Raw genomic sequence first — 12,444 nt, forward strand, 5'->3', positions numbered from 1 at the left:
CCAACGGGAAAGTGCACAAACAACTACGAGGACATACTTGAATCCTCGACAGCGGTCCATCTGGATATAATCCATCTGGAGGACTTCAAAAGGGTGATCGGGAGGATGAAATCCACCTTGCTCTACAGGGACGCTTTTACCTGGATTGAACTGACAACAGATCATGCAAGTACGCACTTTCTGTTTTGCTGCTGCTCGTAAGTGTTTGTTGTACCAGAGATTCTGTAAACTGTCTAACATAGCTTTTTCTCCTAGGTGTGCTGGACTATGTGCTGTATTTATTATGACTTGAACCATAGAGTCAGGGAGAAACCATGTAGATTTTCCCTTCGTCATCCATCCTTGATCTGTCTGAATCCCTCCTAGTTCAGTCCATTTCTTGATTTCATCTGGAGTGGCATTTGTCTGAATATCGATTACATCTAGGGTGGGATCCCTAACTGACATACACTGTGTCGGTACTATTGTCTTTGTCACATCAGTTGTCTGGGTGTGAGTCAATGCTGTATGTTTTGCTGTTTGGTCTGCCAAGTCGTTACCCTGGGAAACAGAATCTGTAACTTTAGTATGTGCTTTACACTTCATGATGGATATGCCTGAAGGCAGATGTATTGCTTCTAACAGTGCTTGTATGAGGGGACCGTGTTGGATCTTGGCACCATGAGAGGTCAAAAAACCTCGTTCTTGCCATAACACTCCGAAGTCGTGTACGACTCCGAAGGCATAACGGGAATCAGTGTATATGTTAACATTTCTGTTCTTGGCTAGTATACAGGCTCGGGTCAGAGCAATGAGCTCTGCCGCTTGAGCAGACAGTGTGTCAATACGATGTGTTTCTTTAACTTCAGTTTCAGTGGTCACTGCATACGCGGCCACTAATTCTCCTGTACTTGTTCTCATGCATGAACCGTCCACGTAAAGTGTCAGGTCTGGATTTGTCAGTGGGACATCTGTTAAGTCTCGTCGAGGCTTTGTTACTGCATTAATGATCTCTATACAATCATGCGGAGCTGGGTCTGTCATAATCGAAGGTAACAATGTTGCGGGGTTTAGAATGCTACAGCGTCTGATTTCTATGTGTGGCTGGAATAACGTCAATTCATAACCTGTCAGTCGTGCTATCGTCAAGTGTTGAGTCTGTGTTCTGTTTAAAAGAACCTCTACAGAATGTGGAACTTGTACTGTTAATGGATGTCCTAATACAATTGAGTCGCTCTGTCTTATTGCTAAGGCTGTCGCTGCAACTGACTTTAAGCACGCAGGGAGTGCCTGGGCTACCGAATCCAATGTACTTGAAAAATTAGCGCAAGGCTTATGTGAACCTGCTTGGTCTTGAGTGAGGACAGACAATGCTGTACCATCACGTTCTGTAACAAAAAGTGTAAAAGGTTTGCTGTAACATGGTGTCGCTAGAACTGGTGCTTGGCATAAAGCTTTCTTTAATTCCTCAAAAGCCTGTGTATGTTCCTGAGTCCAAGGAAGGGCAGTCGAAGTCGCTGCCTCCTGTGTTGTCAACTGAATGAGTGGTTTAGCTAGAAATGCATACTGAGGAATCCATTGTCTGCAGTACGAGGTGAGGCCTATAAAGGCCCGCACTTCCTTTTGTGTCTGGGGTTGTGGCATATTTACAATTAACTGAATGTGGTCAGGAGTGAGCTGTCTCCCCACTTTGGACAGCAAGTGACCCAAGTACACAACTTGCTGAACACAGAATTGTAGCTTCGAAGGAGACACCTTGTGTCCCTTGTCGGCCAGAAAATGTAAAACTGTCAGTGATGCCTGCTCACATTCGGGCTCACTTCGTGCAGTGATCAGCAGATCATCGACGTACTGTAGTAGGGCAGTGTTAACTGGCATTTGGATACAATCAAGTTGTCTTTTCAGTGCTTGGCTGTAGATGCTGGGGCTTTCTGTGAATCCTTGAGGTGCGCGTGAAAATTTGAAACTTCGTCCATTTAAACTGAATCCGAAGAGATATTGGCTCTCTGGATCAATGGGCACACTGAAGAAGGCGTTCTTGAGGTCAATTACAGTAAAGAACGTCGCTTCTGAATCAATAGCAGTCAATAGGGATGAGATGTCGGGAACCACAGGGTACTGTGGAACAATGCATTTATTCAGTTCTCGCAAATCAATCACCAGCCGATATACTGGCGGTGCATTGGGATCAGTACGTTTAAGAATCGGAATGATGGGGGAATTACAGATATTGGAGTCGGTCTCTACGACCACTCCTTGGGCAATGAGCTCTTCAATGATTTCCAGTAAAGCCACTACAGCATCGGGTGGTAACTTGTATTGTCTGATTCGGGGTAAAACAACACCTGGCTTGAGTGTAACACGGTATGGTGTAATGTGCATGCAGCCTACAACAGTTGGGCCTTGTGCCCACAAGTGGTCCGGTACATTTTTCAATCTGACATCAAACTCTCGTAATACATAGTGACCCTTAAAGTCACGCAAGAAAAGTCTAACTCCTTCCGGAGAACAACATATCACAGCTCCTAGAGCCTTCAGTGTCTTGATTCCTAACAAGTTTTCTGGACATGATTTCGTGAGTAACAGGTCTGTAACACGTGATAATGGACCTACTGCTAGGGGGACGGGTTTCGATACCTCATTTACAATAGGCTGTCCTGAAAAACCAAGGGAGACATTCTGTGAGCCTGAGAGGGGTGCCCCTGGGACTTCATCATGGCTGATTGTTGTGCAGCTTGCCCCTGTGTCAATTAAAAACTTTCTGTCTTTTCCCAATACTTGACTGTGTACATAAGGACCCTCTTGATCTACAGGAATCTCAATAAGAGGCAAGCCAACCTCCCTCTCTAGGCTGTTTCATGTGTATCGCGGATAATCGGGATAATCAGATTGGGCATACTGGTACATCTGTTGTGAAACTTGCTGAGTCGCGGCAATGGGCTGTGGCTGTGACTGTGGTACCGCTACGGTCTGTACTGTATGTGGTGAAGCATGCATAGGCTGTATATTCTGTGAAGTCTGTTGCTGGACCTGGTCTTGTCTAGGCTGACGCGGTCTTTCTTTAGTTTTACCTGTTGATATATTGTGTTTCAGGACTGGGCATTCATGTACGTAGTGACCTGGCTGCTTGCAATAGTTGCATGTCCCTTTAACCGGAGCTGCTGAATTCTGGGTCTGGGTCGTACCTTTTCTCTGGCCGTCGGCTGGAACCGACTGGGCCACTAACATTTTCATTTTCGTGTCTTTCATGCGTCTCTGTTCATGATCCTGTTCTTCTCTAATTCTGTTCTGGTGATACTGTAACATCTGTAACATCTGGGATGGCGTATTTGCTTGCCATGTACTTTCAACTTTGTATACACGGTTCTTAACTAATGGCAGGGAATTCTCGACTAATTTCGTTACAAAAAGATGTGGATATGACTCGCTACCTGGTTTCAGGCCACTATTAATAATGAAACATTTCTCGAATCTTGAATAGAAGTCACTAGTATCTTCATCGTGTTTCTGTTTACAGGCTGAGATTGCGTCCCAGTCTTCCTTTTTAGTTGTCAATAATCTTGGCAAAACTTGTACTATCAAACCTGGTAATGCTTTAGCTTTCTCCCCAAGGCCTAGCCCTGGAGTACGAATTTTTTCCTCGTCTTCTATTTCGGTCCATATAATCTTTTTATCTCCCACCTCCCATTCTCTTTCCTTGAGTTTCTCGTAGATGCCGGTGGGCAACAGAACCTTTAACAATTTCATAATATCTGTATAGGTGTAATCTCCCATGAGTAACATGTCTTTAAGTTCTCTGTGAAAACCTGCGGGGTCTTTATCGTGACAGGGTACTAGTTTCTTCATTTCTAATAGTTCTAACTTGGTCAGGGGTGTGTATACATACACACGTTTCAAGGTATTATCGGTACCCATGACTGGGTGCACTTCCCGTAAAGGATTCTGCCTGTCAAAATGCTCCATATGAAACATTTTTCTTTCTGGGGGCGGAGCGGAAACGTATTGTGGGCCTAAGAATGTGTTATATCTGTGCCGTTGTTCTAGAATTATTTGAATTAACTTGGTACTTAGGCCTCTCCATCTATTCATAAGTAGTGCTTCTAATGTATCAGGTAAAGGACCTGGGTCCGAATGTTGATTTCTGTATAACGTGAGGAGGTGCTGAATCATGTATATACCTGCTAATTTCTGCTCATCTGGGGAAAGGTTCAGAAATGTCTGTGCTACTGTGTCATCATTGTATATATTAGGATTGTCAGCCCATAGTACTGCTGACCGGGCTAGTTCTTGTTCATCCATAGAATTTAGTACGTGGTACCCCATTCGTTCTTGAAGCATTTTATCGGCAACCTGAAACAGATGTTCAGGAGAATTCGGTTTTGATATGCCAGAGAGGAAAACTCTCTTGTTTTCTGGACGAATGCCTTTCCTAAGGTAAGTTCCCTTACCTACATACGCTATCGTATCTGTAGTCGTTTCTGGTTCTTCAGGTCCTTCCTCCTCCTCGGAGGAGTCGTTCCTGTCACTTTCTTTTTCTTGTTCTCTTTTGTGTATTTCTACTACTTCTTTTCTGATTTTCTTGTACATGCTTGCTATGCAATTAAGCTTATCATGTTTTCCTTCGGCTATATTTTGACCCCACTTGTTTAGTGCTTCCATTTCTTCCTGGTCTACCCCAGGCCTGTCTCGGTCTCTTATTAAGCAATTTATGAAAAAACGTAATACATATGCTTGAGTGTCAACTTTCTGGTGTGCCAGGGCCTCCTTAATACTTTCAGGATTTTCCCCAGTCTGGACAAAATGATATATTCTATCTAGGTGGTCAGCCATCCCTGGGAATAACACTAGGTAATCTGTGGCTTGTCGCAAACGTAGTGATGCTATCAACATTCTATCGTCTTTACCGGGTACTGGATCGTATCTGCAAACTGGAAGGGGTTCTCTGAGCCTGTCCAAACCTGGTGATTGGGGTGTACGTTGTTTCAGCATGTCTCTAAAGTTTAATCTGTGTGCTGTTGGCGGGGTCTGGAGACCCCCCGTCGCACCTCCTGAGGCTGAGGCTTGAGCATTATCTCTCTGTGGAGTCTGTATGTGTACCTGAACTTGTCTCTTAATAGGATCAGGCAAAAACGGAATTGGTATATTAACCTTAGGTGTGGGAAGTGGTGGAGGTGGAGGAACAGACTGTCGAGCGGGTGAACTTTGTTGCGGTAATGGCGGGATGTGGTCTTGAGGCGGGTTGCCAGGTGGATTGGTGTAAGCGGGTGCTACATCATCTAGATAGGAAGCGAGAAATATATCTTTAGTAGTCCTGTGTTTTACTTTAGTTGGAACCAATGGTGGCGGCAGATCTTTCGGTATTTCTGAAGTGGCTTCAGGCGAACCCTCGGCCACTAAGTACATGCCATTTACAAGATTGTTTCGTGCGCGGTCTACTTGTTCTGCTTTTACTCGGATCCCTTCATTAACTAATTCGTTTTCTCGGACTCTATCCGACTCTTCTCTATGTCTGTCTTCTTTTCGGAGTTCTTTTTCGGCACGTTTATGTGATTCCTTACGCCACAATTCTATGGCATCTTTCTGGGATTGTCTGGCTTTCTTTCTCCATAGTGCTTCTTCTACTTTCAGGATGCACTCGGCATCCCATGTTCCTGTAACGGGCCACCTGTGTCTTTCTTCTAGGTGCTTAGTATAATCGGCCCATAAATCTAGATACAGTATGGCGTCTATGCCATGCTTGTGGTACATGAAATTTCCAGGCGTGTCCCTAGGGGGGATAGGAATTTCTTCCTCTAGTATCCCTTTCCTAGTTCCTATCTGCTTTAACTTATTGAAAAACGGCATCTTGTTTACTTAGTACTGGATACTCAATCCTTGCTACTTAACCCTGAACACACCTAGTTACACACAAAGCACAATAATGCACATTAAACAATCACTCATACCACAACATTAATCACATGAAAAACATTTGAAACATATATGACTACCCTCGATACTGAATGTACTGCTAAACAGCACAGATACACTGCTGAGAACAGTGCAAGAACTTGAATAACTGATATACTGCTAAACAGTACAGATACACTGTCTAAAACAGTGCAGACCGGGTTTGTGTACCCAAACCCGTCTTTACCGGATACATAATAATGCACCCGTCTAGATACGTCCCAGCAATGGTACTCACCGGGAAGCACGGAAACAGAAGGCCTCGGAAAACTCGACTGGACTGGACCGGACTCGACTCGACTCGATACGTGGATACTTCGGAAACTGGTGGGCCTCTTGACACCTCGGACCTTGCTTCTTTCGGCTAGGCTCTGGTCGGGATCCTCCGCACTCCTCACCGCCTCGTCTGGGTGCTGATCGCAGTCTCCGTCACCTCCGTGGGCCAGAGGGAGATACAGGAAATCCTGCGGGTACGCGTAGTTCCGTCTTGACTGATGGCAGGGGGCAAAGCTTGCAACGCACCAACCGGCGCGTGGGGTGGGGGAGGGGTCCCTGTTCGGGCGCCAAAATAATGTGGTAAATATTTGATTTACCGTCCTAATTTCTATGCAGGTAAGTACTTAAACAAAAATAACTCAATCGGAAAGAAAGAGGCAGAGTCCGTGGTGTTAGAGTTCTTAGGGGTTTTATTCCTTAAAAAGGAATGGTACCAGACCGGATATCATGTTCCTGCCACCGCTGGGGTGCAGGAAGGGATAGAGCAATATTTTATTGACAATACATAGCTTATATACTTAAATCATATTATAGAAACCAATACAGTAGGCGTAACAGCTGAGAGAAACAAGATAAAAACACACACGTGGTAGTGATACGTAATTAGAAGGCGTGAACTAGGCGTGAACATAGAGGTGTGTGCTAGAAACGTCATATGTAAGTGTCACAAGTGGGTGGCTACAAAGCAGAATCTTGCAATGTCAGCAGAAATCTGAGGCCTGGATGCGCGCGCAGCTGCATGACGTGTGATTGAAGTGAAGCTGGAGGGTGCAGGGGACTTGACATTTACACTAGCGGAAAGAGACAGAAGTCTGGCATGTCAGATCAACTTGTACCTCTATCATATCTGATATCTGATGTTTAGGAACCATATTATCTAAAAGGAAAAGGTCTCTGGGGCAGAAGCTACTCTATACTGACTGTGAGTACGTGTATAAGCGTCTAAGTGTCTGCATGAGATGCGAGGGGGCATGGGCCTACCATGGTAACAGAGGCTATGAATTACTTGCACGGAGACAGTGAGGCCGGGCCCTTTGCTCTGCAGCTGGGGGATGTTTACTTAAACTAGTAGGTAGGAATGCATTTTCGAGGAGTGGAACAGATAATTCGAAGGTTGAATACAGTCTTGGCAGGCAGCAGGCTGAGCTAAGCGCCGTGAGCCGCGCAGGGAGTAAGGCAGAGGTCACGGGTACAGAGGCCGGCCCAGGCTGAGGCATCTCAGAGTCAGAAGGCAGAAAAGGCTTGATGGCAGAAATCAGGGCCTACTTCGCCTGGGCTGGAAAACGTGTAAAGTATACCACAAAAAGACGTTGGCATGGCATATTTAGAAACTGAATATTCAACCCGTTCATGGCGGGACTGAAAGAGGACATGTTAACGTTGGACGCAAATGTATTTGCGTCTTCATAGCTGGCACAGGAGGGAAGTTACATGCACTTTAAGCTGGTACATGGAGACGGTGGGGTACACGTTAGGGAACATTTCTTGACCATAAAATTTATATTTCCTCACTTTCTCAATTGTTTTGCAGTAGAATATCCATTTACATTCCAAGCGATTTAATATTGTTTGTTGATTGCCTCCTCTGGCATTTGGCATCAGTTTGTCAATAACCTGCCACTTCATGTCGTTCTCAGTGTGTCCCAGTTCGAGGTAGTGCTCTACCAATGGGGCCGTTGTCACCTTACATCGGATCCTACTCCTGTGTTGGGATATTCTGGTCTTTATTTGTTGAGTCGTCTGTCCGATGTATAGTAGTTTGCATGGGCATTCAATACTGTAAATTACATTTTTAGAATTGCAATTGGTGAAAAAAGTTAAGAGTGTGCTTAACGCTTCCATACTCGAATACTTTAGTGTTGGTGGTGAATTCGCATGCCATGCACTTATTACATTTGAAATGCCCTAGGACTCGTGGTAGATTCAATCTGGTTTCGATTGTGTTATGAATGATTGGGTTGCTAGCTGCTCTCACTAGGTGGTCTTTCAGGTTACGACCCCGTTTAAATGAAAAGAGCGGGAGCCCGGTGTTTAGCTCTAAAGGGTCTAGTACATTCCAATGTTTTTTTATCATTTTGGTGAGTTTGTTGCTAGCTGTATTGAAGGTAGTCACACAGGTAATTTTAGGAATAGTTTCCTTGGGGTGAGGTTCAAGTAAATATTCCCTGTGTGTATACCAGGCCCTCTTCATGGCCCTTCTTACCAATTTTCTAGGGTAACCTCTTGTAGTTAGTTTTTTGCAGAGAACTTCTGCTTCAGTGAAGAAATCTGTTTTATGTTTGCAATTTCTCCTGATTCTCAAGAATTGCCCATAGGGCAATCCATCCCTCAGAGCCCTGGGGTGTGCACTATGGTATTGCAGGAGGGTGTTGCGTTCCGTAGGTTTACGAAACAGTGTGGTGTATAGTTGTTCTTCTTCGCATTTAATGGTCACATCTAGGTAGTCGATTTGGTGTTTATCGTATGAGTGGGTAAATTTAAGGTCTGTTTGGTGGGTGTTAAGCCATCTGCAGAAGTTTTCTAGTGATTCTTCATCACCACTCCAAATCATGAGGACGTCATCGATGTATCGATGCCATGACTTTATCTGATAACAATGTCCATTTAAGATTAGCTCCTTAGCCTTTTACTTAAAATGTTGTAATTCTGGCCCACAACGATTAATATCGCCCCTCAATCTCATCCCTTGACCAACAGTAATTCCTTTCACACATTAATTCTTTTCACGCATGAGCCCAGAGTAACCACTCTCCCCTAGCTTATGCCCGCAAAAGAATCCCTACCGCGCATGCTCCGTATGACACACTACCGTGTCTGCGCGCGCATCCACTGCCACACGCTACTAATGGCGGACCCGGCGTTCACAGTGTTGTGAGCTATCGCGGAAGAGGTACTCGGACCCCCTTCTCCTGCCACGACGTGACGCCGGATTAAGTAAGTGTATGGCCGACAACGGGGCAACGCTTGGCTTTTTAATCTCTTTTAGCCACGCACTTACCCAATTGTTTTTTGTAGTTTCAGGCGCCAAAAACTCCTTCACTGCAAAAGCGACGATCGCGCTTGTAATGGCTGGATTTTCTGAGTAGGTGGGATCAGCCCCCAGGGGCCCCTCCAACCCAGCCAGAACGTACTCACCTTCCCTCCTCAGGACCACCTATCCAGGCACCTGGTACCTACCTGAGGATGGGGAACTCGCAATATACAAGCTCATAGTATTAAAAACACCACTAGATCTATAGGGATACTAAGAATACTCACTGATTACTAGGGATATCCATACCCTACACCACACTTATTCACATCAGTTGGTCTCGCGGCCACTCAGACCCAGACCGGTCTACCCTAGGGCAGATATTGCGCACAATCCGGTGCGACTACACATGGGCCTGCAGAACCCAATGCTCCCGTTTCCAAACGACCAACAATCCTGTCGATCTACACGCTAGTTCGACCCCCTAACGCCCTCACTTATTCAAGCCACAATCTAGTGGGTATCCACACTGATCTCCTACTCAGTGTTCTCACTAACGCCGCATATCAACGACGACCACATTCCTATGAACACCTATACATATATATATATATATTGGGAAGTCTCTTCACTAAGGGTCTGCTACTACAATAATATTATGGGATGGTGTACTAACTTAGTCCCTTGGTTGCAAGTCTCCTCTCTCCCTCACTATTACTTACCTGATCAGGGGTAGCATCTGTTCAAACAGTAATACCTACCAGGAGTGATTACCCTCACTGTACGGGGATAAAGATATACACACTATGTGACTGAGTTATTTCTTGATTTAAGCGCTCCTACCCCCCTTTTGATCCATCAGTGGCTCAACAGCAACTGGCTTGAAGCCAGGATAACTTTATCATAAAAGAACTCAGGCACACTAATCCGCTAATTAATGGGGTCATTTATTATTAGTACTATATAAACCTTTACACAGAACTGACAAAGACTATAGGTAGAACACACCGCTTGAAAGAGAAGGATTAAACATAACAGGAACACTCCGCTGAAAGGGAAAAGATTAGACATAAAGTGTAAGTGTAACTAATTCAGACTACCTCACCTATTAGAAGGAAGATTTCTCTCTCTGCCTCTGGTGGGATTAGGGCTCTCTCTGTCTCTCCCTCCTTCACCACATCACCACGCCTCTGGTCCAATTGCTCCAGCTGACAGCCTTCTTTGATGCTCTCTGCACTGCTTTCTCTCTCCTCATCTTCAGCAATCGTCTGCCTTCTTCCTCCATTTAAGAACTGCACTCTATTCTGCAGCTCCAGCAGACATCCTCTCTCTCTCTGCAAGCTGTTCTGAGCTCCAAGCTGTTCTGAGCTCCCAGCAGTTCTGTGCTCCAAGCTGTTCTGAGCACCACGCTGAACTGACCTCCAAACTGAACTGAACTGCACACAAGCTGGAATGAACACTCCTCCTCTCCTGTAGCTCGCTAATATGGATGCTTGTCCTTTCATGGAAAGTTACGGCCAGTAACCTGCCGCCCACCAAATTCTTGTACCTCCCCGTACCAAGGACACGTTCCCAGCTGGCCAGCCTGAAGTTGTGTCTTCGGAGTGGAGAAAAATACATTCCTTCGATAAGGGCCAGCCTGAACCGGTTCTCTCCAAGCGAACAACAGCCTTAACTATAAACTTTGCCTTTGCCCTGAAAAGCCTCTCAGCTTCATCAAGATGGAGTCCCTCTAGCTCTAGGCCTGTAGGCCTGAAAGGGGTGAAATGCTCCTTAGCTCTGTCAGAATACCTACATAAACCATACCAATGTGTCTAATATGTCAAAGCCAATAGGCAATAGACAGGTGAAAGTCAAGAATAAAGGCATATTAAGCAGCTATCCTCTTCTAGATCTGGAAAAAGGGCTTAAAAGGGCCAACACAGGCTATGAATACCTATACTAGATGCGAGCAAGATTAATGATCTATATCACTGCTAAATAAAGCCAAAAACTCTGCCATAACATTCCACCCTTAGATCCTTATCTTGCGAGCATCAATAAACAACAACAACCATCTAAACAAACATCAACATAATCTATCCAACATAGGCTAAGAATACCTATCCTAGATGTGAGCAAGATTAAGATCTATATCACTGCTAAATAACTCTGCCATCCACCCTTAGATCCTTATCTTGCGAACATCTTATAAACAATAACATCCAGATAAACAAACATCAACACAATCTATCAACAAATCAAAACCTAAAAAACTCCCTAAAAACAATGACAACTTAAGGAAATTCCACCTGAAACTCAATTGTAGGGAATAGAAACCTAAAAACAAATCAAAGCACCCTTGACTTGAATGCTGAAACATATCTGAGATTGGATCTGATAACAACAGAAACTAACCAAAGCATCCTCAAACTAAATGTGCCTCAACTCCTAGTGATAACTGGTGAAATCTAGTGATGTAGGGACTTATGTGTTGAATGAAAACAGCAAGGGACCTAAATGGGGCCTACTTCGGACAACTTAAGGCTAAATGAGGCCTACCTACTATTGTCAACTTAAGAACTAAATGTGTTTCAACTCCTAATGAGAAAACAACAAAGGGCCTAAATGAGCCCTACCTACTATAGGCAACTTAAGCTAATGATGATTCATGAAACTATTGGTGTAGGGGCTTGTTTGTGGGATGAAAATAACAATGTTCCTAAATGAGGCCTACCTACTTTAGTTAACCTAAGCTAACATTTTGGTGAAATCTGAGAAGTAGACATGATAAACTGTGTCAAGGTTTGGGCAAACATTAATACATAATCATACTAAAAGACACACCACCCAGAACAATCCAAATTTTAAGGTAACCACCCTTTGATCAATCAAGGTGAAAATGCAAGAACAGTAAAAAAAAAACAACCCCATTTCTACAAGATAGCTGGTGTAACATCAATCTTAGAACAACAAAACAACCATTTTACATCATACTGTGGAACACATGTGTGAACCACCATTCAAAAAAGTCCTTCATTGGCAAAAACTGTTTTGAAGAAAACAGAAAAACTATAATAGGTGACATGTTTTTTGCTTTAAAAGTGGGGCCTGCTTGTCCAAGGGATTATGCATAATTCTGTCCAAATTATTCAGTGTAGGCCACCACCCTGCATCTTCGGTATCCGGACACTTCCTCCAATGCGGCCATCCATCACCCTTCCGGTCTGGTCTGGTCTGGTCTGGTCTGGTCTGATTCCATCATCCAAAAATAATAAACTAAAATAAAA

Source organism: Lissotriton vulgaris, chromosome 4_1, assembly GCF_964263255.1.
Source record: "Lissotriton vulgaris chromosome 4_1, aLisVul1.2, whole genome shotgun sequence".
NCBI lineage: Eukaryota > Metazoa > Chordata > Amphibia > Caudata > Salamandridae > Lissotriton > Lissotriton vulgaris.